The 27,596-nt window shown below is 46.2% G+C and overlaps 2 long non-coding RNA genes across 2 annotated transcripts in view; both read left to right on the plus strand.

The window, feature by feature from the left end:
- The window catches only part of LOC142771806 (uncharacterized), a 578,925-nt gene that overhangs the window by 336,635 nt on the left and 214,694 nt on the right, over nt 1-27,596 (plus strand). The window lies entirely within an intron of this gene.
- The window catches only part of LOC142771804 (uncharacterized), a 222,790-nt gene that overhangs the window by 181,142 nt on the left and 14,052 nt on the right, over nt 1-27,596 (plus strand). Inside the window, exon 4 of the long non-coding RNA XR_012886163.1 lies at nt 7,972-8,144. This is a non-coding gene — a long non-coding RNA (uncharacterized LOC142771804). The remainder of the gene's footprint in view (nt 1-7,971; nt 8,145-27,596) is intronic.

A 27,596-nucleotide genomic window follows, 5' to 3' on the forward strand; every position in this document is an offset into this window, starting at 1 on the left:
GCGCATGCGCTGTGCGTTCGCCTCTTTATTTATCTCGCCGTTAGTCGCCTTTCCTTATCGCATGCCCACGCCCCCTAGTACCTTGACTCGGAGTTCAAGAACGAGTGCAGAACCGGTGCGATGCAATGGCGCGCTATACTCTTTCGAAAAAAAAAGAGAATAAATAAATATGAAAAATAAATAATTGATAACATTCGACTGACAGGCACTTGCCTCGCCAGATACGCCTGCAGTCTCTAATTGGCTTCTGCATCCTCCTCGACTCTCCCATCTCGCGATATCGGTTCTCATTTTTATTTTATTCCTAAACTCTCTGTAGCCCTGCTCCTCTCCTTTTTTTTTCTTTACTTCCTCTTCTTCACATCCCGTGCACTCGCTTCCGCGGCCGGGAACAAATTAGAGTTGCCAGTATTTTTATCTCGTTTCGCGTTTCGATATTCTTTCAACACCAGTTTTCCTAGCTCCGTGCCTCCGCATTTAAACCACCGCTCACCTTTTTTTTTTGTTTTCATTTTTTTGCACGCTTCTATTTTCATTCGCGAGTTGTGTTCCTTTCGACATAGCCGCACTTTTCTTTTTTGGTTTGTCGTTTTTGTTTCACTCAAGACGAGAAAGGCTTCCTGCCATTTCAGGGAGCTTCACCGCGTGTCACTCGCGTTCTGCCGTGCTCGCGTACGCCCGTACATGCGTCGGGGAGGAGTGGGCTCCGCTCTCTCGTAATTTAGTTTTCGTAACTGTACGACGTTCATTTTCTCCGCTCGCTTTGCCGCCGACGTTCCTTTTCATCAGCCGTGGCGTGTCTGTTTCGAATCATCCTCTCATTTGCCGCCTACCCCCTCATGCTTTTTTTCTTCCCTCTTTTCTCCCTTCCAACCTCTTTCTACTTGCCTCTCTTATCGTTGAATCTTTATTCCCGAACGAGTCAAGTTTTGTGTCGCAATACGATTGTCAGAGGGCGCCTGCTTATGCGTGCGCTTATTAAGGTGAAAAAGGAAAGAGGACGTTGTTCGTTTGCGTTTCACGCTATGTAGATCCTGCAGTGTTATCGGGATTGCGCCGTGCGAGTGCTGTGTCTTTCGTAACAGGGAGTTGTTAGCAGTTTCCCGATCGGTGCTCATATTTCAAGCGGCTCTCTTATTGCATGCGCCGTCATGCGCGGGTGCGTCAGGATGCCTCGTGTTCCGAGGTTGATTTTAAGCCCTTCGCTTGAAATCGGGACGTTTCGTTAATGTCTTTCTGCTCTGTTTCTCCTTCTCTCGAGTAGTAAGAGGAAGAAGGAAAAGAGATAAAGAAAGGAAGGGTTTCGTAAATGAAATGCCTGCCTGGTTCGCGGTCCTACAGGGAGCAAATGATACCGAGGGGATTAAAAGAAATTTCTCGTGGTTTCAAATGCATTTCCCCTTGATGAGTGGAAGGCGAATGTTTTCTTTCTCTCTTCAGTCGATTGTGTCAATCTTCCCTCTCACCCCCGAACGCATTTTGCACCTATACACGCTTATGCCATGCCTCCAAGAGCGGAGGTATATTAAGCTATGTGCAGCTTATGCCGTTCTGCAATGCCCCTGCGGACAGTGCACCTTTGACCACGTAACAATGCCTCGTTGTGACGTCACCGCGTGACGCCATGATACGACGTCTCTAATTTGGGTGACATGCGATGTGACGATGGCGTCATGCTGTGACGTGCTATAGAGCCATGATATGACGCTATCGCTCGGAAACGGTTTCGGGGATTTTCAGCGAAACCTTTGCGAGCAGACGCGATACCTGGTGGTCTCCCGCACGGGATCACAACATAGCCGCCTAACGCTTTCGCCTCAAAAGAAAGCAGGGGCTGTCTGAGTTGATTGATGTCTGGGCTGTCTGGTATGGTATAGAGTTTGATTTTCTATGTGTACAGCCAATCTCTATGGAGACGTGCTGTACACATAGTTAGACAGACAGACAGACAGACAGACAGACAGACAGACAGACAGACAGACAGACAGACAGACAGACAGACAGACAGACAGACAGACAGACAGACAGATAGACAGATAGACAGATAGACAGATAGATAGATAGATAGATAGATAGATAGATAGATAGATAGATAGATAGATAGATAGATAGATAGATAGATAGATAGATAGATAGATAGATAGATCTGCGAGACGTGCTTCGCAGGTTTGTCAAAATACGTGAAGGATTTAACGTACACCACTTCATTTTTACACTAGCTGTTGCACGTAACTTTAAAAAATTAGTATATTTAATTGAAATTCATGCTAATTATGCTAAACTACTTGTGAATCAGGGCCGCGTAGTGCATATTAGAATGCACTACGCGGCCCTGATTGGTCATGTCGTACCAACTCGCCCAAGCAACCACGTTAGCATATTAGAAGCTTTTATTGCGTGCGCTCGCAATAAAGCATCGCTGAGATGTTCACGCTTTCCTTTGTTTATCGACGAAAGACCCGCTTCTTTGAAATCAGTTTATTTTCAGCTTCGAGTTGGCGAGCCCTTCTCCCTGACCATTCGGTTCCAAACCTCGGCCCGCGCTACGCTCACAAAGCCCCATTTCCGTTGAGTCTTCTGCCATACTAATGCGAATGGATCCCCTTCTCATTCATACCGGATGAAGAGGGGGATGTGCCAGCGCGCTTCTCTTTGCGGGCTCATCAATAATGCAGGCGCGCCACTAAAAGGCAGACAGTCGAGCTTAACGCATAGCTGAGCTTGAAAGGCCCGCCTACAAGCGGCGGCGGCGGTCAACCTGTGATCAACGGGTGCGCTCTTAGCGGAGCTCTCGTGCGTTCGGGTCTGTCGCATAGCGCGGCTCGGTACTTTGAAGCCGACGGTCCGCTTTGTCGGGACCGTCTGGGACAAAGTTTACCAAGCTTGCCTTTCCCGCTCGAAAGGGTCAAACGGGTGGGCCGAGAGGATACTGCCCAGGGGCATCGCTATTTCACACGTGAATTTCGTTTCTTACCTCAGTTTGTTGCGCTCGTGTTTGAAGTAGTCGGACGCCGCTGGCGTCGGCAGTTTGCAGATTAGTGAGAACGTTAGTAGAATCGAAAAGTTTGGCTAGTTCGAATATACTTGCATGATTCCGTGCTAAAGACGAAGACGGGAGGAACACAGTGTGCATAGCACAAACGCTGTCTTGCAACTGAGAGATTCATTCCAAAAAAAAAGAGAATAAAATGCCGAGCATAGCATACATGCGCTCGAGTAAGAGACAAAGGCACACAACACGTGCGCATCTGTGATAAATGCAGACGTGTCACTTGATTTACATGAGCCAAGTCGATATCCAAAGTTCTTTTCCGTCTAGAGAAGCGCAGACTCGGCTGCGCCTTCTCCCTAAGGAAGGAGAAGGCACGCGGCTACAGGGAACTGCATGTACTCCCCCTCTCTCTCTGCATAGAGAGAAGGTGTGACGCTGAGTCTCCACGCCACGCGCTGGCGCGTTGTAGCACGTATACATCTGGTTGAATCTTTAGGGCTGTTCAGCGCGCTTCCCGCACAGCCGCAACGCACGTTCCGGAACCCCTACCGCACGCAAGCGGAGGACAATTAAGCCAATTAGCGACGCTGCGGAGGGTGAAGGAGCGTCACCAATTGGCTTATTTGTCCCCCGCTTGCGTGTGGTAGGGGTCTCGGCACATGCGTTGCGGCTGTGTGGGAAGCGCGTGGAACGGCCCTTAGGGTCGTTCCACGCGCTATCCGCACAGCCGCAACGCACGTGCCGGTGCACCTGCCGCACCTAAGCGGAGGGTGAAAGAGAGTCGCCAATTGACTTATTTGTGCCCCGCTTGCGTGCGGTATAGGGGTCCCGGCACGTGCGTTGCGGCTGTGCGGGAAGCGCGTGGAACGGCCCTTAGTGCCTGACGGCTGACGCACCCACGAAGCAAACGCAACGGAGCGAACGCAGGGGCAGCCGACACCAGCGTACGTGGCGGCGCTCGCATGCGAGCACCCTCAAGAGATCAAAGGAAGTGACGTATGTTACTCGTGAGTGAGGGAAGTGACGTTACTATTTCTTTTACCCTTAGCTGAGGCCAAGGGCACAGTGCATTACTACGTTAGCTGCTGCATTAATTACTGCATTAGTAAGTCTACTAGCATACATGTACCAACACACAAAACCTCATTGTACTATAGCTCTCTTTGCAGTGAAACTCTAAGTATTCTACGGTGTAATCAAACCCCTAGTTAAACCACAATAATCAAGCATTACCCGCAGAGAGCATGCTCCTACCTAGATTAACACTTGCATACTACTTAGCCACTAAACGTACCTTTCTGATGTTCACTCAGGATGGATTTACGGGCACATTTCCTCATGCCTTCAAAGTATAAGTAGCACTTCTAATGAAGTTTTATTTAAGTACTCCCGAGGCTGAATAAACGCTTTTTTCATTGAGCTTGACCTTCATTATCGCATCTTACCTATCTATTCTATACACAACAATTACCTAGAACTAATATATTGCCCTTCTATGAGTTCTTTTTTTTTCATTTTTTTTCGCCCATACTTGAGTATCCCCCTCTTTTGGGTCATGAGATGGTCGAAATTTCCAGAGCCCTCCTTTTGGCTTGCCTCTGGATATTATTATTATTATTATCATTATTATTATTATTATTATTATTATTATTATTATTATTATTATTATTATTATTATTATTATTATTATTATTATTATTATTATTATTATTATTATTATTATTATTATTATTATTATTATTATCTGGGGTTTTACACCTCAAAAACACCGTATAATTATGAGGGACGCTGTTGTGAAAGGCAGCGGAAACTTGGGCCATCTCATGTTCTTTACGTGCACTACGATAGCACAGTACGCGAGCCTCGACCATTTCTCTATAATCTAAATGCGACCGCCACGGCTGGTATTGTGTCTCATCATCAGGTGCCTAAACAATGATTGTTATAGCGTGAGCTCAGAAAGATGACGAACGAGAGAAAAACGAGTGCTAACTTTCAACCAATTTATCGGGCAGGGCGCGAAAACATATATAGGATGCCAGAAAACCATATGACGAAAGGTGAACAATGCAAAAATGGGTAAAGCAAAAAAAGGGCCAAAACCCCGGAAGGAAATCCAAGAAAACTATACTTAAGATTAAAAAAAACTATAACTTGTTGCCTGCACTGTTACTTTCGAGTAATCTTTGAATATCATATACTGAATGTCAGGTTAAACCTAGAACAAGATATGTGCAGCGTTGCCGGGAGATCACACAGCATGACTGACATTAACCAGCATTTCGGCAATCAAACATTTCGCCTCCATCGAAATACGACCACCACGGTCGAGATCACGCCAGCGATCTTCGGGTCAGTCGCCGAACACCGTAGCTGCTGCACCACCACGTTGAAAGTTGGCTAGCACGAGTCCACTGATTTGCAGACTGAAATTTATTGAATATCTTGGCTTACTGGCCCTCTAAAGTGAAGCAAAGAATGTGTTTAGACTGATCAACTGTGCTCTGAGAATTCTAAAGTGGGTCATTTAAAAATTTTTAAGTTCGATATTACAGGAGAAAATCTACGTGACTGTTTCATGTTTGAATCTCGCAACGGAACTATCCGTGTTGTACGGGACGGATTTCAAAGTTTGTCGTACTTTGGCAACCATAGCTTTCAGAATTTTACGAAAACTTGGTATCTCAAGTTTATGGCAGCCTCAGAGGTCAATGAACTTAAATGTTACTCAGAAGGAACAAAGTAGGCTGTAGTAGACGCTGTCGAAATCTTAGACGTGACGGTGTATGGCGCGTGAATTTCGAGGTTGCGTTGCGCCCTCGGATTTTATTTTCGCTCGTGTTCTCGCTTAACCAGCGTGTTCTCCCGGAAAGGCTGGTGACTTTGTGAATAGAGAAAGATTTAATTTGCAAATGTGAGCAAGGAATTCACCGACGACTGTAATACCGCCTAACGCAAATTCTGAGCACAGCGTTGTCTTTCGGCTACGACAACTTTGCTTTCAAGTTTTGTCTTTCCGCAGTCTTAGCAACGCAAAATTTGTTGACCATTCTCACAGGAACTGCGAAATGTCGTAGGCCCGTGTACTCAGATTTGGGTGCACGTTAAAGAACCCCAGGTGGTCGAAATTTCCGGAGCCCTCCACTACGGCGTCTCTCATAATCATATGGTGGTTTTGGGACGTTAAACCCCACAAATCAATCAATCAATCAATCTCACAGGAACTGTCATAGCTCGAGTTCTATACGCGCACCACGCTGTGCATTCTAGACGCCGTAAACGAGGCCAAATGGTACCAGCGCTCGAGTGCTACTCTTACCACTCTCTGCATTGCGGACGTCGTGAACGAGGTGATAAGACGACAGTAGTCGAGTTGTACGCCCACCACTCTGTCTATTGTGGGTTACAAGAAGGAGGCGAGATGATGGAAGCACTATACGGTGATATACGATCTCCACTCTATGTATTACAAGAGCCACGAACTGAGGTGAAACGGCCTAAGAGCGCAAGGGCTATATACGCCCATCACCCTGTGCATTACATGCGTCGCGAATGAGGCGAAAAGACGACAATTGCTCGAGTGCTACACCCACCACTCTGCGTATATCATACACTGCGAAACATTCGTCAGGTCCCACGTACCTCAGAATCGACGTTTTACAAAGCATGCGGAGGGAAGGTTACCCTGTTGCAATTTTTTTATTGGGCGACACGTCATGAAAAAAGTAACGCTAAGTATATGTACAAATGTTGCACGCATAGACACACGTTGAAAACTTGCAGATGCTTATATAACCAGTTTGCACTTGCGCAACAATGCCAACTGGAACATGCGTATTAGCAACACCATAAGCTGATGTGAAGCGCTGATGCTTGCGAGGATGCTGTCCCTGGGCACTGCTACATAAATCAACTTCAGCGCATGGCAACTAACCACAACCGACATTAACCCAACGCGACGGCTGTATCAAAGGAGTACATATTTAATGTTTATAAAATTGGGTAAGCACCACGGCAACCACTGTTGACGTTTCATGAAGATTAGCGTCTATTTGAATAGTAGTTCCGAGACATGGCGTAGCTCTGTGGCAAAATGCTTCATTGCCACGCAGAATGCTTGGCGTCGCTTCCAGCTGAGACCTTGACATTTATTTTTTGCAATCGTTGGATTGACGCTACCGACGTCAGGTATTTATGAACACTCGCGCGTTGAAATTGCCCATGTGTGTTCTTGTCGTTCCTGGGTAAATACTAAGTGTCAATCACCTGTGGCACATACCCGCACAGGATCGGCACATACCCGCCCGTGGGTACGTGCCACTGTCCGACGGGAAGTGTTTGACGACGTAAGCGACGGGATTGTGACATTATTCATGTCTTAACCAGCGCATCATATTCGTCAAGCCATCTTACGCTCCCATAATAATTTTGGTTCACGCCAATTTAAGGAGGTGACCACGAGAATGCCGAAACGTAAGCGGCTAGACAGACAGACAGACAGACAGACAGACAGACAGACAGACAGACAGACAGACAGACAGACAGACAGACACACAGACAGACAGACAGATAGATAGATAGATAGATAGATAGAAAAATAGACAGATAGATAGATAGATAGATAGATAGATAGATAGATAGATAGATAGATAGATAGATAGATAGATAGATAGATAGATAGATAGATAGATAGATAGATAGATAGATAGATAGATAGATAGATAGATAGATAGATAGATAGATAGATAGATAGATAGATAGATAGATAGATAGATAGATAGATAGATAGATAGATAGATAGATGGATAGATACTCTCAAACTCGCCGAAGTTCGCTAAGAAATGCTTCACATTTAAAAGGTAAAACGACGACAGCGCTCGATTATGCGCCCACTACTCTAATATGCATTGCAGGCGTTGCCAACGAGGCGAGAAGACGACACAGCTTGAACGCTGCGCCCACCGCTCTGTCTATTGCAGGTGCCACGAACGAAGTGACCCGACGAGAGCCCTCGAGTGCTACACCCGCCACCCTGTGCATTGCAGGCGCCGCGATCCAGGTGAAACGCCGACAACTGCGTTATGCAACCGAAGGCACCCGCACTGCACGTGACATCACCCACGCATGCATGTACATGAGCTCCAATCGAGAGGTGAGATGGCGGGATGAATCAAGAAAATGAGGTTGGAGGCCCGTGGCTCGTGATATGGACACACTCCACATTTGCTCGCTTTCGTCCGTGGTCGCTCGGTCGGTAACGCGGCTAGAGTGAAAGCCAATAGACAGTTATAGTTTATCGTTAGCGTGATAGTGGAGGTTGAGGGAATCGTGTTACCGTGCAGCAAACGTTCGTTGCGGACAGCGTCTTATAGTGTAGCGGGATAACGTTTACGTGGTTTACGTGCCCTAGCTTGGGTGCTGGCGCCACCTTTCGGATGTTTAACAAGTTAAAGAACAACGAAAAGGGAAAAAAAACGAGAATGTTTGCCTATGCCACCACGCGAAGCATTGTTAGAAGTTTGTTTTAGTAACAATAAAAGTAAATAAATATTGACCACGCACCAAACACGAATACATATATGTTGCTGATTTGTTTACATCGATCTTGTAGTTAGGCCTAGACGCGTTCGAAATGGGAAGCTATCTCAAAAACTACGCCAGCTTATCCGTAATACTCGGGTATCGAAGCTAACTGAAGGCAAGCGAAGCCATTTTAAACAGTCGTTTGCAGCGAACAAGGTGAATGTTTCAACCACTACGCCAAAATCACTTCGAAGCGGGCGTCCGAGAACACCGCCATGTTTACACATACTACGTACACTTACGCTACCACGGTAACCTTAAATCTAAAAAATACCGCACGTACGGTAAGTGGTGCGGATAAGGTACGTATCTGCGCATGCGCACTCCTATTCCGGTTTCACGGTACGCCCGGTATCCCGGTAAGCCCGGTATACTATGATTTAGCTGCAAGTTAAAGAACCCCAGGTGGTCTAAATTTCCGGAGCCCTCCACTACGGCGTCTCTCATAATCATATGGTGGTTTTGGGACGTTAAACCCCACAAATAAATCATTCAACTGGTATACTATAAATCTCCAATAACGGCGACGCCGCTCATCGCATAGGACCTTTTTTTACGGAGAGGAGGATTTTCTCCTTTCTAGGCTGTTGCACGAGAGTACAAAATCTGACGTCATATCCTCGGAAGTGCATTTTTTGGGAAGTCACTCGCACTAACAACAGCCCAGAGAGGACTATGGCGGCTCCCAGGGAGCCTTGAGTGAAAAGGTGTCCATTTCAGCAAGGTCGAGTTGAAGTCTAACACGTTTCGACTTCACACAGTGACAATAGCGCCAGTGTGCTGCACCCTCGAAACGTACAGATGCGGCTCCACCGAACGGCGCTCCAAGCGCAAATGTGCAGTGAAGTAGCTGTTGTGCCTGAAGGTCAAATTTATGGGACGAAAAGTCTTCCGGGTTTGTACCAGGATGGGTCGAGTTATCGCACTGAAACTGTTCAACAATTTAGAAGTGCCGTGCTTTTCGCTATTCGAGAGAGCTATGCCGAACAGTCACCTTGTATATAAAGAAGGGGGGTACTTAAAATAAGTGGCAAACGATTTATAGTCGGATGAAACTTAGGAAGTCCCAACAGCTCAGGTAACCGAAGCGAAACATGCAGCCGATTGTCTCCGCCACTATGAAAATAGTCGTGGTCTTGCAAGCGGCAATGTCTTTCGAAGGCGGGGCTACCAGCATAAGACGTCACTCAAGTGTGGGCACGTATTGGGGCAGGCTTGTGTGCGTCTGCCTAAGAGGAAGAAATTCCGCGGGCTTGTAAAGTTGAACCAAGTATTGAGCGCTGTGTTCCGATTACTCTGTCCAGAAAAAAGTGTTTACTGATTTAGGGTATATGATACTCTACTACGGTGAAGTTGAACGCCGTCACTGCTATCCACTTATTTCGCAAGTTATGTTTGCGTGTTTAGAAAAAGTCTTTAGCGATTCTTCTACAACGCTTCTACACTACACTGCGAGCCAGCTATCTCGCAGACTATGTTTGTGTGTTTAGAAAAATGCCTTGAATGTGTTTAGAAAAAATGGTTAACGATTTCAAGTACTTAGTACTCGACTATGGGAGAGCCTAAAGCCGAATGATTTCTTCAACCATGCATCAACAGCTACACTGAAAGCGGGCAGACGTGCTTTTCAATGTAAAACATTTTCTTTCCAGTCACCAGCAGTGGCGCAAGCTCTCTTTAAAAATGTTTGTCAGAAATATTATTATCCACTGCAAATGGATTCATAATTTTTATGCCATGAGTGTGCAAATTCTACACGTCACCTACGTTTTATTGAACAGTTCGCCAACTAGTGGCGTTCACGATACTTGCTTCCAATTTTGCCTTTCCCGTTCACATAGTTCATGTGTGCCCTTCCCGCAATCCTAGATTCAAAGCATTTTCTGTGGTGGCAGGCATGTGGCCTGCAGATGTGGAGAGATGGAGAAATAGGTTCCACAGTTCTTTATGCATCTTTGTGTGAAGTACGGAATCGCTGGGAAGATTTCAAGCTGACCAGTTCTGCCGGCCGCGATTTCTGTTTCCAGTTTAGCTCTGGCCGACTGGCTTGCCCTCCGCGGTCTCCTGACGCCGTGCAGCTCTCGCCGTGTGGTTCCGCGTCCTCAGACTTCTTCGACGGGTGCCCATTTTTTCTATGTCCTTCTTTTTAAAGGCGATAGTCTTTCTTGAGAACCTTCTACGCAAAAATTTTGGTCTGTCTGTTGTTTTGTCTGTTTGTCCACCTTTAAGGAAACCGGGTACTCTAAACGGCGCCAGCCGTTACCCCAAACGGCCGACCCCATCCGCAGCGCCCATCAATGTTGCTCAAGGTTCAGCGTTCATACTTTTGCGATTGTCAATTAAAAAGCAATTATTGCGCATATCTGAGGCACCATAACAATACGTATATATTCTGTATGTGCGTCTTTTACTAGAAAAGGCATACATAAGTAATTCCAAGGACCGTAGCGTTTATAACGCCGTGCTGACCATCCAACGCTTGCACGGAAAGGCAAGTGTTTCCAACGCTTGGCTAAGACTAAACGGTGGTGGCACCTACCCATCGCCTGCCCCGCTGCGGCGGTCTAGTAGCTAAGGTACTCTGCTGCTGACCCACAGGTCGTGGGATCGAATCCCGGCTGCAGCGGCTGCGTTTCCGATGGAGGTGGAAATTTTGTAGGCCTGTGTGCTCAGATTTGGGTGCACGTTAAAGAACCCCAGGTGGTCTAAATTTCCGGAGCCCTCCACTGCGGCGTCTCTCATAATCAGATGGTGGTTTTTGGACGTTAAACCGCACAAATCAATCAACCCATCACCTTGCGTTCTACACCTTATCACCTTCGAGACGGCGCGCACGCTTGGTTTTCTAAGATAACTGCCAGATAGCGCTGATGTCTCATTTGTGACGTGACTTGATGCGCTCGTTCGCCTCCGCTGCACGCTCGAGGCACTCTAACACAGCGCCTTCAGAATACCATTCACCGATTTTCTTGCGCAGGACATCAAATAATCGTTGTTTTCACTCTCTCCTGATGCAAGATTATCGTCCTTCGACAACATTTGCAGATTAACATGCAGATACGGGGCCAGCGTTTTTTTTTTCTTTGGAACGTTCGACAGGATTTTCTTTAGTCTCGTGATACTGGTCAGAGATAGCGTTGTCGTTAACTTGGCCTAATCATTTCTCACAGTTGCTTGCATATTTTCCTATCTTTCTTTTTTCCCGTGTGCTATAAATATAAACTTTTGTTCGTACTGTTTGAAAATGGCTCCTTTCCCTCCCGATCCGAGGCCTTATTGCCTCAGATGAAAACCTTGAGAACACGAAACCTGCGTAACAGTCGCCCACCTTCCGGAGTTTGGCCAATGTGGTGTCTGGCCGTCTGTTTTGATTAATAAAGATCCCCAGTACCCGGACTTCTTCTTGTTCAGGAAACGGACCTGTCTCTAGTGAGAGTTCAATTAGGCCGTGCGCTTGGGTGAGGGGCGTATGTGCCCGAATTCCGATTTGGATGGCCAGCACTGGAGGCCACACTGGTGGACGTAGCGGTCGACTATGCTCGCGGCTGGCTGCAGGTTCGCCTCAATGTCTCCGAGTGCACCCTGCCTGGCCCAGATGGTGAGGTCGTCAGCATACAACGCATGTTTTTATACCAGGAACATCAGCCAGCCGAGACGGCAGAGGCATCATGGTCAGTTTGAGTTGACTGCGGGGGCGAAAAAAAGCTCAGAAGAAAGGTGGAGGGTGCGTCTAGCGTGTGCCTAGCGCACCTATAGCGTGTGCAGCAGACTCCCCTCCTCACGTACCAAACGAATAGCGACTGCACGAAACGGGCTCGACACGGGTGCAGTACAAGTCGCGTTCACACTATAGAGCGTCACGACACTGACACGCCGCGCCTACCAATCGTGCAGCTGACATTACCCATCCCGTGCGTTCTCAACCACCGACTGCGCCACCGCTGACTGCTTTAATTTTGCTTGTGAACAAGTGGACGACTGCCGGTCGATATAGCTTTGTGTTATTTGCTCGCTCACTAGATTTCGTGCCGACTGGTTGTGCCCCCGCGATCTCCGACGACAGCGCCGCTCTGGCCGACTATAGGCTTCCCCGTACGCCATCTCCTGACGCCGACAAGAGCTCTCGCTGAGCCGTGCCCCCTCCTCGGACTCCTGCGACCATGTCCATCTTTCATATCTCCTCTTTACTACCGTCACTCGTTGTCCCTGCGCCTCGCTCTCTCCTTCCTCTCTCTTTCTCTATACATTTTAATCCTATTCTTTTAATCCCTCCTTTACCCCGATTCCTTGTGAGCTACTGTTGAGGTGTCGCACTCTGATGCAGAAAGCTACGGGGCTCACCTTTCTGAAGCAAGACTGACAGTTGTAACTAATAGTTGGCTCACTTTTCTCTTCTTTTCCCTTCAAGAATAATATAAGAAAAAGAAGAAGCGAAACGTGAAGGAGGATGCAAGGAGGCGGGGGCTGGGGGTGCGTTCTCGCCTCATGAAGCCGGAAATAGACACTTCTCCCCCCCCCTCGACCCTTCCCCCCTCTTCTTTTTTCGCCTATATATTCAGTAGTCACCGACGATGCATTGGCTTTTAATTGAGCGTTTCACTGTCCCACATTTACTTGCGATCTTTCCGATTTTAGGCAAGTGCGAGATCGTTGCCAAGTTACCGGTGGGAAAAGAGGAAAAATATAGTAATAAAACAGTCTAATTTTGGCGGTTTTTTTAAATTGGCGCTTCTCTTCTCTTTGTTGTTCAAACTCTCTAAGTTCATCCGGTTCTTGACGCATGCGACTTCGCGTTTCTCGTTTTGAATGTCTGAAGAGCAAATTCGTTTTCCGGGGCTTTCGTCTTGCAAATGCGGAAACGTGGAAGACCCTGGCCATTAGAAGACCGAAGAGAAATTGATAATTCTGAACTGTAAGTATTCAACGTTAGAATTTCCTTAAAGGCAGTTAACATATCATCGGTCCCTTCTCGTTTTTTTTCCCTCCTATGAGAAATATGAAAGTGCGCACGCTTTATGGTACGCCTGGGTTGGCATGCATACTTTCTTTCATAACGGATGATCACAAGCTACATTTACAAAGTGATTCTTGCAGATAATAAACGTGGCAGTATGCCTTTATCGCGACAGCGTCTTACGGGCACTCGATGCCTATCTTTGCCGTAGCCATGACGTTCGACGTAAAGTCCACATGTTCAAGCGCATGCATCCGACATTTGAATTTCTTAAGGCGGTAAGCATCCCAGTGGTTCTTTTTCTGGTCATTTTTTTTTCTCAATCAATAAATATGAAAGTGTGCAGGAAGATGACCTGGGTAGGAATGTATAACTTTCTTCCCTAACAGATAAAATCAAGCTTTATGTAAAAACTGGTTCTCGTAACTCTGAGACGCAACTGTGTGCCTTTATCGTGAAAACAATTCCACGTGCACCCGAGGTCTAATTTTGCCGTCACCATTACGTGCGGCATAAAAGTTTGAATCGATAACGTCGACCCACGCGTCGAATCTTCCGTGTGCAAGCTACAGCTTGAGAAAGCTGCAGAGGGTCACAAATAAAGGAGACGTTAATTGTGACGGCCGGCTGTGTCGCACGAAAGAGGATGAGTGGATGTGGATGCTGAGGTGGAGAGAAAGGGAGGTACGTGACTCGGGCTCCCACAAGAAGAAGGCGCGATCGTGGGTGCTATCTTGACTGGTATCAGTAGACAGCTGATCCGCTTGTACTTTCGCCGCTCACCTCGCTTGTATTTCGCATTCAAGCGGCAGACAGCAAGAAACGCGCTTCGATGCCTGCAGCGGCCGTATTACCTTAATCAAGCGTTTCATAAAGTTGCATAAATTGGTATCTATAGCCCGGTAAAGTTAACGGTCTTTTCGCCTCGTACTGAACGTTTAGATACAGCTCTATTCTCACGCACTGTGGAATTCACGTCAAATTTTCATTTGAACATATAAGTAATGCAGAGGGCCGTGGACAAAGGCAGCTAGGGTAAACGTGGTTCATTTATTTATTTATTTTATTTGAATATACTGCAGCCTTAATGCAGGGCTATAGCAGGAGTGGATGAGTTATACAAAACTAATACAAACAGAGCAACAACAATAAAACTGAAATACATTACATCAATACATAAGAAAACATCACTATGGTATTGCAAACATAGTCTTTACCTATTTTCTAAATGGGCAATAGCGGCATCTATGAAATTTTGTAATGATAGTGAACGAATACTGCCTGGTAGGAAATTTTATAGGTCTATAGTACGTGGGAAAAAACTAAATTTGAATGTGTCAGTACGAGCAAATAAAGGCTTTATGTTCAAGATGTGGGAGCTGCGGGTGCAAGATTCTTCCATAAGTGTGATGTAGTTACCACCAAAGATTCCAGGAGAGGAGTTGATGACTGTATATAATAGTTTTAAAGATTCGACGCAATAACGGGAATGTAATGGTACAATGTTCAGTGATTGCAGAGCCTGCGTTGGTGAGACGTTGTGGCTGTAGTTACGGCATATGAAGCAGATGGCCTTACATTGAACGCTATCACGGATTTTTAGGTCATCTTTTTTGTGAGGGTACCAAATGAGAGATGCGTATTCTAGAATAGGGCGAATCAACGTTTTATAAAGAAGTAATTTGGTATCACGGGGGGATTTAGCCAAAGTACGGCGCAAATAACCTATCTTGTTTAGAGCTTTCGCGCTGATATATTCAATGTGGTTGGTCCAGGAAAGATCTTTGCCAGAATCACACCCAAATATTTATATTGTGAGACTCTTTTAAGCTGTATACCATCTAAGTACTAATCAAACGAAAACGGATTCTGTGCATTGGTAAATGACATGACGACTGTTTCAATGCATTGACGCTCATCTGCCATGTTTCACACCAAGAGCTGAAAGAAATGAGCGATTGTGAAAGACGGTGATGATCTTCCGCACAATTGTTGGGTTAATATAAAACGCAATTGTCAGCATAAAGTCTTATTTTAGATGAAGTGCAGTGACGTAAATCATTAATATATATGAGGAATAATAATGGGCCTAATACAGATCCCTGGGGAACGTCCCACGTTTTTCGGAAATCAATGTCAGTACAAAGGGTTAACGCAATTTAAAATAGAAAAACACAATAAAAGCAATTACACACGTATAATCGCGAAAGTAATATAACGTTAACTATGAGTAAGTATTAGAAAATGTATATGATATGAACTGCATAATGAGTATTTTTCAGAGTAATGGGTAGTCACAAGTGCCCGTTTTCGCTGAAAACTCCTGTGCTAAAAATGTTCGTAAGATAATATTTCAGCCAATCACGTTGTCGGGCATATCGTTAACGACGCCGACTGACCGATAGGGACGCACACTATCGCGACAAAAAAATATTTGAATTTTATTATATATATTATACATATTATACATAAGCATGTACAGCCCCGCCGCGGTGGTCTAGTGGCTAAGGTACTCGGCTGCTGACCCGCAGGTCGCGGGTTCAAATCCCGGCTGCGGCGGCTGCATTTCCGATGGAGGCGGAAATGTTGTAGGCCTGTGTGCTCAGATTTGGGTGCACGTTACAGAACACCAGGTGGTCTAAATTTCCGGAGCCCTCCACCACGGCGTCTCTCATAATCATATGGTGGTTTTGGGACGTTAAACCCCACGAATCAATCAAATAAGCATGTACAGAAAGACTTCACACGCAAAGTATAGAGTAAACCAAACAAAAAAATATTTACACAAGAAGTGGAAAGCATCAAAGAACCTTCTGATACCCCAATTCTATTGATTGATTGATTTGTGGGGTTTAACGTCCCAAAACCACTATTTGATCATGAGAGACGCCGTAGTGGAGGGCTCCGGAAGTTTTGACCACCTCGGGTTCTTTAACGCGCACCCAAATTCGAGCACACGGGCCTACAACATTTCCACCTCCATGGGAAATGCAGCCGCCACAGCCGGGAGTTGATCCCGCGACCTGCGTGTCAGCAGCCGAGTACCTTAGCCACTAGAACACCTGGCGGGGCTACCCCAATTCTAAAATTATTTACCAGTCATGAACCGTTGCTTGGCAGATGAGAAATTCATGACTGCTATTGATATCTCCCAGTAACCACGTTCTTATGTGTTGTCGTATTTTTCTTTTTTGTCAGTAGATGTCGTGTAATATATTCTCTTATTTCTGCGAGAGTCCTCTTATGAGATGCGGTACATGTAAGTCAAATAAATATAGCCTCAACTGCCGCTGCGTGCTCGTGCATCATCGCTCTACCATCCTGACTTCCACAAAAAAGTATAGTTATGCGGGTGTTCGTTTATTACTCTGGCATCCAGGAGTCTCTGTTCGTAATGATGCTTGCCATGCTAGTTTGCGATCGTGTTGCTCAAGTTTGCTCACTGAAAAAAGCGCCAAAAGTCCGGCTAACTTTCACGCGTTTGCAATCATCCCTGTCCATTCATTTTTGACTTCATACCAGCGGCGTACCTCATCGAATCAATCTTGCAGTCCCGTGTATACGTCATCCAGGCAGTAGCGCCGGACAACCTATTTGCATGAGAAGCGCGGCGTCACCGTTGAGCGTCATAATGACATGCAAAAAGAGGGCACTAGTCACCGATGGAGCAAGCCAGCCGCTCTTATACTCACTTTGCGTCCACTGCATGCATTATATAGATATTGCCTGAGAAGGTTATGCAGCGTGTGGAGAACTTTATAACTATACAAAATAGAGTACTCGAGCACCTGGGCCCGGCAAACCTGCACCTAATCACAAAACGCACACACGCACGCGCGCGAAACTCGCTGCGGTATCGCTCTTCATCGCACAGGCTGGATCCACTCAATAATGTGCGCATCAAACTACGCAGCGCCTGCCAAAGCAAGCCCACTGGCCAGCGCTTTATAACAAACACGCTTGCAGATGCGCTTAGCTTGTGTGCCCGGGAGCAATGAGCTCGTGGCGAGACCTGGCTGCCACGCGCCGGCTGTCTATGCCGACGACCCAACAAAGACGTCAAGACCGGAAGCAAAGAAGAAAAAAAAAGAAAGGGGTAACAAAGAAGCGAGGGTGTTCTTCGTGCGTTGCCGCCAGCACGACTTCCAGACAGCGGGCGTCATCCGCAGCGCGTACGAGTTGTTCGCCCCGAGGGCTCATTACGGCGGAGTTAGAAGAGCCCGTGGACCGCGCATGGCTTCTATGCAAGGCCCGCTCTGCGAGGCGCAGCGGGGCTACGCGAACACTTCCCCGCGGCTTATCAGTGTGGACGGGGCCGGGTCGCAATCCCTATAGCGCCCTTTGGCCCTTCCTCACTCAGTCCTCCCGTACGTTCCCCTCCCTCTGCCCCCGAACCTCCTCGCAAGCCGCTTCATCGTTCTCTTTCTTGCCGTCCCGGCATCCTTGTCGCGCACTCCTCCACCCACAATGTGTGCCTCCTCTCCCACCGCCTCTCTCCCTCGTGGCACTGTCGTCGATTCTAATAACCTTTTGTCTAGCTCGGTGCGAAAAAGTTATTCTCCTCCCAACTAGCTTTCTTAGCCGTTCCCTTCTCGCTTTCTTTCTTTTAGCAATGCTCGTTCCTTCGAAACTGTACTCGGTGCTCCTTGGCATGTGACGTGTACGGTGTCTGACGAGAAGTGTGCATTGCTTGGGATCGCTATTCAGACTCTGCATGTATACTATGCTACACCCCTTCATGAAATAGGATGAGCAGTACGCAAACGAAAAAAAAAACAAAATAAAGGGAACAACTTTGGTGTATACTCTTAGTGCGTTGCTTCTTAATTTATGAAACATGCACCAACTAGCCCAGCAGCTCATTTCACTACCTTTAATTTGACCGTTCATCATTTATGTGTCGTTCACCGCTATCTTCCCGGGTTTGATTCCAGGTGTGGATGCCTTACTTCCAAATGAAGCAACAATACTAAAGAGAATAAAATTCTTGAACGTTTACACTCAGGTGCACGTTAAACGAAAATAAGGGTGAAGTTATCCACCAGAACAGCTATAGCGTTGGCTTTTGAGCTACTCCTTAACGCCGGCAAAAACACAAGAAAGAATATGTTACGAGAGTTTAAGAAAAAATACGCAACGATTTCTCAATTGAGCAGAAAAATATGGCTGATGGTAAAGCTCTATTGTGTAACTACCTGAAGTATTTCTTTTTACATTCTGCTTCTGGTGATTTTCTAAAGGCTACGTTTGCTTTGTCCACATACCTCATGTTCACGTACTTATCGTGATTGCTTACGGCTGGCTCAATTTGCTCTCTTTCATCTTTTTAGAAACGCAGTATTTATACGGTATTCTGAAAGAAACTTGTAACGCCGGGACTGCCTGCGTAGATCTGTGTAATCAAGCTAACAGTAACATATTTCAGTGCACGCAACTATATCTGAATATTATGCTTGTCACCATGTGTGGCACAGTATTCATTTTGTGATGTGACTCTTTAACGTGCTTCTAATGCGTAGTACAAGAGTGTGTGTGTTTTTTTTTTTAATTTGGGCAGCAGAAGCGCTTGTATTGAGCCCGCGACAGTGACCCTATCAGCGTGACACCACAGCTATGGGCCATAGATAGGGAGCTTGTGTGTATGTGGGGGGGGGGGGGAAGGGGTGCGTTCTTGCATCCGCGCGTGCGCCCATAAAGTCATATGAGAATGTAGAAAATCTTAATACCCTTAATTAGGGAAATTGGGCACATGAAGTCAGTACCGATGCTGTGTAACATACAGCATACATCTCCCAATGAACGGCCATAAATTGTAGCCGTCATTTACCGAAATTTTCCAGAATTGAACTGAGACTTTTAAACACACCTACCACATCGACAGACGTTCAGATATGAGAGCTACAGAGTGGAGAAGAAAGATGTTACCCGTAAGTTACACGCTAAAAAAACTCAATTTTTGACAGCTGTGAGGGCACTTTATAGAGCAGACTGATGCTCTTGATGGTGCGGATGGGGCAGTATCTATCTTTGATCAAATTTCTGTGTCATGTTGAACAGAACAGTCTCAGTTTAACCGAAAAGTGGAAGCTATGTCTACTGCAGCCACAAGTTGGAATGTCACTCGAATAACGGCATGCAGCAAGAAACTTGCAGCGCGCTGCATAAACACAAAAAGGACACACGAAACGAACACACAGTTATGCACAAGACGAAGGCGGACTAAAGCAACTGCCGCACTTCTTAGATCTTTGTGTTTGAGCAGTACGCTCCTTCAGAAATCGTGGCCTCCGTATGAATGTTCTCTCTGTGTTTTATATCATTAAAAAAAACAGTTTGAACTTTACGTGCCCCTGTAGCTGATGTATATCTTTCTTCACACCGCCGCTTAAGGGTGTAAAAGGGCCCTTTTAAAATACCTGACCGTAACTTACTGTATAGATCCCAGGATGCCGAACCTAAACTGACGTTCCCCCACCATTCGCAGGCTCCACGCAGACTGCTTAGAAGAGCGCACCGAGCACATGCTGTCCGAGATTTGGAACACGTTTAGACAGCTTTTACGCGACGAGTCGCCACCTCGCATCGAAAAGCGAAATCTGAAATGAACAAACATAATAGCTGTGTTTTCTTGTTTATTTCGTCTTGAAATCTAAAAACAATTAAACGTTACTCCCAATGAGCGTCTGGAGAAGCGTCTGCTTGTGTGCAGACGACAATTCCAGCGAGATTCAATCTGTCTGAGCGATTTGCTGAGCCGCCATCTTGTTTAGACAGCAAAGTAGCCTGCATCGTATTTGTCTACGATGTGGTCTTCTCGGAGCTGTATACTTTGCCGGCTACGTGAGAATCGTTATGGAACTTAAAATGGCCGCTGCTCAGTTAGTTGTTAATTTCGTTTTGCCTTCATTATTACTGCTATGTGGTGTCCGATCTAGCACGAAGTTGGCAAATACTAGATGTAGGCACGTTCTCCTGGTGGTTGTTGGCTGCTTCCAGTCATACGAAGTGCATCGCAGAGCATCTCCAGATGTCATATACTGCACAAGCCGGTGTCCGGTATCATCATCGTCATCGTCTTCATTGTAATCAGCGTCATCGTCATGGCGTAGAGTGGGTATACCTTGCATGTGCAGTGCCGTGATGGCAGAAAAAGATTGCATGCGTGGTCTGGAACGCGCTTTTGTTTCACATCTTGTCTTTGCATGTAGCGCGAAGACAAGATAACCACTGCTCATTAAGAGTTTAAGGGTAATAGACCGGATTTCGAGCAAAGAAAACGCGTGCGTAGGTGGCAGAAAACCAGGGGAGCAGATGATCTTATGAAATTTATTGGAGCAGTATCGCCGCAGCAAGCATGCATACGACCGGGTTGATTAGCGCAACATCGGAGAGTCGTTTGCCCTGCTCCGAGCGCCTTCAGGCTGGTGCAGGTGGTGCTTATGATCATATAATCACCGCCCTCATCGTGTTCTTCTTCTTCCTTTTTGGTTAAATTACTTTGGCACTTGCTGCTTTCAAAATTATGACGAGTCCTCAGCATGCCAATCGACAGCATATGTTTTGCCGTCGGTCCTTGGATCGTCTAGACATCATTACGAGGGGAACACCGAACATCTTCTTCATCAACCCGCGGAGTGCTTTCAAGTACTTTCAAAACTAATTTGCTTCCCTAAGCGGTGATCAACAAAACACCTTAGCCTCCACAGTACTGCATTGTATTACTTAGGGCTAAGTATAGTGTGAACACAGGCTGTGGCTCACACATCAGCCGTCCCTTTTCCCTACCATTTACGAGGGCTCGCACGACCGCCTCCTGCAGCGGCGACCTCTCCTTTCCTTTTATCTTTCTGCACCCTCTCTTCGCGGACCTTTCGCAATTACCGGGACAAAAGGACCGTCGGATGACACCTCCTTTCTCTCGACCCCATTCTCTCGTTTATTCGGCGAAACTTACGTCTTCGCCTCCTTTTTTTTCTCCGTCACCCGGACCTTCCAGAATCTCGCTTCATTCATCGCGCTTTATTTTTCCTTTGTTCGTCTGCTTCTCGCGAGCGTCCGCATCCTAAATCCTTATACCGGCAGCCTTTTGCTTCCCTCCGCTGACTCGGTCCACGGCGTAATCTTTTTCTTGCTCCGAGCCAGCCTCGTGCTTTCTAGTTCGGCACGTTTTATGAGCCTGTTCACCCTCGTCGACTCCACAACTCGCAGGCTCGTTTCTATCACGGTGTACTGTCTTTTCTTTTTTTCTCTCCCTCTCACTTTTTATTCCTTTCTCGCGGTCTCTGCGTTGATTTCAAGCGCTCCTCGTATACTGGCCGTTCCCGCTCACAATTCATGAGGGATATGAACGTTGAAAGCCCCGAGGCGTCCACCATTCCAGGGACTTATAAAACAGCTTCTGCGTCTGCACATGTACTGCTGTCATGGCACTGGAGATTAAAAACAATACGCCGCGAAGGATGTAGAGACGTACGGAAGGATTTGTTAGCGCTGCGGCACGGGGTGTCCCATTTCTGATTTCTTGTCTATCTATCTATCTATCTATCTATCTATCTATCTATCTATCTATCTATCTATCTATCTATCTATCTATCTATCTATCTATCTATCTATCTATCTATCTATCTATCTATGCGAAGGCTTTTGAGTTGATGGAGCGTACAACATACGGGGATCAGGATTCTACAAGCCAGGAAGTTTGCCTAGCATCGCCTTCACGTTTGCGCCGTCGGCAGGCCGCTGTTGCGCGTTCCTGGTATCAACGGTGCACGCGCTGTTCACGCGTGGTTGGTTACCTCCGCAGTTGCGTGATGGGTTTGGCCGTAAAAGTGAAGGAGCCATGCAGGACGCTCCACTCACCGGACTCTGAATCCCGCAACGGCCCCTCTCGATAATATAAAGGTTACGGGGCACAGCGGTTGTCCCGAAAGGTGCGGCCCCGATCACGGCCGCGCCGGTCGCACCTCAAGAGAGGCGAAATAGCATAAGGCTGTGTAATGTTCAATGTAGTTGCACGTTAAAAAAAAACATCAGGGGGTCAAAACTTTCAGGTACCTCCACTAGGCGCGCCTCACAATCGTGTCATGGTTTGGGCACGCAAAACTTTATATTATTGATGAAAAGCCCACGATTCAGGTGTTGTGTCGAGCTGACGTTTGTACAAGTGTAATTGTCTTCCTCAAGGCTAGAACAGAACTGATTTTTTTAGCGCTAGCGTGTCTAGGCTTCATACCCTCTCCTCCATTCTAACAAAGGAGAAGGAGCAGGCAACATCGGATAAGCGGGTGACAGAGTGGAGGGAGGGATGCTGACGAATTGTAAAAGTGAAAAAGGAACAAGTGTAGCGAGAAAAAAAAGAAAACAAGGAAGTAGTGGGGAGGTGAGGATGAAGACGTGTCGCTCCATTCCGGCTGTCAGAAGTTAGCTCTTATATGATTGCGTGACCGGAATGCGCTTCGCACGCACTGCTTTAGCATTTCTGTGGAGTGCTTGCAATCATTGTCACGTTGGACTCACCTGAATGTCAGAAAGTAAAAGTTTACACACTACATTTACTCTTTTAGGTAGGCGATTACACACGGTATTTTTCTACCCTACTGGGTCTGGGCTGACTCTGCGTCGGGAGTTCTCGAACTTAGGTCACCGCCGGTGCTTCGGTTTTCAGGAAGGACTCGTGCATTTGCGTTATTGTAAAGCCGCACGACTCTGTCTAAGCCTTGGGGTGGCTTTGTGTAGTTTATGGAAGAAATCATCATCATCGTCGTCTTGAATTTATCAGCTGGCATTTAGCATGATTGAACGAATGAAATAGAAGAGAGCATCAAAGGTTAAAGGAGCAGGTGGAGGGGGGACTTGTTTGAGAATAGGAACGCGTGCTTAAGTGCGTGTGCATACATAAACGCAGCTGGAGCGATAACAAAAAGGCATCGTAGCCAAATGCGGTTCACAAAAAAAAATGCATCTACTGTGAAGGGTTGCTGGAATAGAGACTCCACCTAGTCTGTAGGGGCCTCTACAGAGGTCCTACACCTCTCTTTTGTAAATAAATGTTTTTCACCACCACCACCGTACTTGCGGTAAGAAGTAGGAGCACAAGCGTCTACGTGTTTCGAAAGCTCGTCGCATTGTTCAACCCACTGATAACGCAGCTTAATTTGTCCGGCTTAACTTAACTCGGCAGTATATCTCCACCGCGCACCCTTCCTCGCGTAAGAGCGCTCCGAGGGCCCGTACCACACTCTATGCTTCATTCAACTCGTCTCCAGCAGCAAAATTTTATCTCTAATCCCTTTCGGTGTGCTACTTCTCAAACTTGGCTCTGCTAGAAAACGTGGGACGACCGGCAGAAGAGCAAGAGAGAAAGACGATGGTAAAAAGCTTGTTTAAGAGCCTGGTACCTCCCGGATTAACGAAAACGCGAATAAATGGTAGAAATAAGGAATTCCCCTTTTGCCCTCCGGAAAACGACCGCCAGAGGCGCGCGAGTGTGCCATTCTGCAAGCTTTTTTCTTCTTTTTTTTCGGGAAGCGGATTGTATTTTTTTGCTATTCCTTAATCTCCCTTTCTCGGGAGCGCTCGCTCATCGCTTCGGGCGTTTTTATCCCGCAGCGTCGACGACGCCGCTCTCAGAGGAGCCCGAGTTCACGCCCCACTGCTCCCGCGACCACCGCAGATCTCCCTCCCTATATCCCTATATTCTCCCGCGGTGTCTCATTTCCCTTTTCCTCTACTTTTACCTTCAGCGCCCGCGTGTAGCAGAGCGACCCTTCCCGAACAACTCGCCTTCGCTTTCCCCAGTCTTCCCTATTCCCACCCGAAAGAAGCGCGAGTAGCACATTTTCTAGGCATGCGCCCGAAGGAGCACCTATTTCCCCGTTGACGAAGTAATCGCATCATCACCGCTTGCGCCGTCGGCCAACCGTGAGGGGGAAGAAACATAAAAGCAAAAGAAACAAATATCGTGTCGTTTCTGTTGGGGTGGGGGATGAAAGGGAAGTAAGGGTGCCATACATGGGGAAGACGGGGCAGGCACGTGGGGAGAAACGTAGTTGTGAGTGAGCGAGCGAAAAAGCCAGGTCTTCGTTTGTCTCGCTCTTCGACTGGTTTACTTCTTACGCGAATCGTTGTCCCGGCTCAGCTTCTGCTCGGCACGACGTGGTGGGCTTCTTTTTGTTTGGCCGTCTTGGCCTAAATCCTGTGAGATCGTTCCTCCCTTCTTCCTTAGCGTTTTCCAACCCCTCCCCCCCCCCCCCATGGCACCTTGCACTTTGGCGTGAACATGTCTTTAGGCACCCCATTACTTTTGTGTTCATTTCGAGTAATGTTCCTGCCACCTTATTTTTGGCCCCTCTGCTTCTAGAACACCTACCTCAACTGTCTTTTTCCTTTTATTTTTTTTCTATGACCTTTCCGCCGCAATTTAACGCCTCCCAGCTTTTCCATTCGGCTCTTTACTCTCGAGATGTGAAGCATTTGCAAGACTTCGTTACATCTCTCCCCTCGCACTCTCTTCACTTTCCCTCTCTTCCTTCTTCCTCTCCTCAATTTTGTCTTTCTTCCTCTTTCTCTGTCTCCCCACGTCTGTGGCGACACCGTCGTCCTGTTGTCTCCTCAAAGCCTCTTGATCCCTTCAGAAACTCACCAATTTTTCATCGTTTTCCCGGTCGTGTTTTTTTTCTTTTTTCTTTCTCTCTAAAGACTTTGGCCATCACCTTTATACGCCTTTCGGCATCGCCTCCTAGGAAACGAAGAAGTTTGTTACGTCTTCGCGATTCATTAAGCCTCGTTTTCTTCCCAAAGGTTTGTGAGGCGATCGTGTCGACCCTTCACTTCAGAATACATTTTTTTTTAATCCTAACGTTGCCGCAAGGGCACACTTCTAAGCTGTTTCCATCTTTGTCGCAAAAGTTAGCGTTTACATTTACTTCCGCCACAGCTTCGTAACGCTTAACATTTATTTTCTGCTTAGCGCTGCGTTGATCAGGAGCGCAGCCGCTCAGCCGGACCTCGGAAAAATAAGATTCCTTGCAGGAATAAAACAAATTGGCCCTCCGTTCTTAATGATGCGTAGCAAATGCATATGGGCTAAGTGGTACTAACGAGGGGACTTTGCGATAGAGTGGACTGCTTTCGGCACTGTCAAGGCCATCTTGTAGAAGCTCTTAGCAATTAGCGACACTTCAAGGAACTACTTGCAACCATGCTACGTACACTAACCACCGTCGTTACTCTTGAATTCGGTCATCAGCGGAGTGACACAAAAACACTCCTTCAGTGTTGGTTTGATTGATAAATGTTCTTACGCATAAAATGTTGTTCAAGCATGCACAAGAAGTGTTCAGCGTTTTTTCTCAAATATGGCCCTACAACAGATCATTTTACGTGAGTGATATGAAAATCTGAACACAAGTGAGACAGTCATATATATATATATATATATATATATATATATATATATATATATATATATATATATATATATATATATATATATATATATATATATATATATATATATATATATATATATATATATATATATATATATATAAGAAGTGTATACCTAATGGCTGGTTTTTCCGTGTTTTTGCACAATATTAGTGAGATCTAACCGACAATAATGCCAAGGAAAGTATAGGGGAAGATATTAGACCAAATTGTAATGTAAAATATGAAGAACAGTGGGTGAAAACATAAGTTGCCATGGGCAGGATCCGAACCTGCGACCTTCGAATGACGCATTCGATGCTCTACCACGACAGCCATCCTCCCAGCCACATTATAGGTTTTATATGTGAATTAAACGTGGGAGTGTCAGTCAGCGCCACCAGTAGTCATGGCGGCGAGTGTGGCACACTCTTTTGAGCCTGTTTGGTGTAACGTAGCACGTGATGTATATATATATATATATATATATATATATATATATATATATATATATATATATATATGTATATGTATATATATATAGATATATATATATATATATATATATATATATATATATATATATATATATATATATATATATATATGTATATGTGTGTGTGTGTGTGTGTGTGTGGTGTGTGTGTGTGTGTGTGTCCGCCATGGTTCATGCGGAGCGAATTCTTTTAGTGGCATTGTTGTTTTACGCAGGCTGTAGAAGCGTGTACGCCATCACTGTTTAAAATTTCATCTCGATCTGGCGTGAGCAACGCAATTCGCTAGTGACTGCAAATATGCGCAGCAGAGTCTGTATACCCTGTCTTGCAATGTAAACTTGAGTGATTGTGTTGACAACGTATGCACGCTATAGAATATTCAGTTACAACACGAAAAGTGACAAAAAAAACATTTACTCATGTAAGGTTGATTTGATATGCGGGGTTTAACGTCCGAAAACCACCATATGATTGTGAGAGACGCTGTAGTGAAGGGCTCCGGAAATTTCGACCACCTGGGATTCTTTAACGTGCACCCATATCTGAGCACACGGGCCTACAGCATTTCCGCCTCCATTAGAAAGGCGGCCGCCGCAGCCGAGATTCGATCCCGTGATCTGTGGGTCAGCAGCCGAGTACCTTAGCCACTAGACCACCGCGGTTTTTTTTTATTACCTGAATTTGGTACAAACCACATAATACAAGCGACACTGGTAAGAAAGTATGAAATGTACAATATTTACATGACGACTTAACAGTCAACCAGGATGGTGCAGATTTCGTTACTATAACACTCGCAAGGTCAGCAGAGGCTCCAGTCGTGGAAGCCATACTGGTGGCTCCGGTGGGCTTATTCATGTAAGGCGAAAGGAGCACCATAGCCATGTCAAATTTCTTCCCAGTCAGCGCATTGATCCCACCCCGCAACCATTCGAAAGCTTTCCGCCCCTAATGTGGTTTAGCACTACCTCCGAAGTAAAAGACACCATACTTGGATTTGCTTTTCCTCCATGATTGGACTACATTTGATAAACCTTTAAGGCCATGTGATTACGTCATGTGAGGTCGCGTTACGGTAATTTTTTGCACAACTCGTCTGTGATGCCTTAGGATGCCAACGATTAAAAATTTCACGTTTGATGAT

The sequence above is a fragment of the Rhipicephalus microplus genome, chromosome 9 (assembly GCF_043290135.1).
Source record: "Rhipicephalus microplus isolate Deutch F79 chromosome 9, USDA_Rmic, whole genome shotgun sequence".
Lineage (NCBI taxonomy): Eukaryota > Metazoa > Arthropoda > Arachnida > Ixodida > Ixodidae > Rhipicephalus > Rhipicephalus microplus.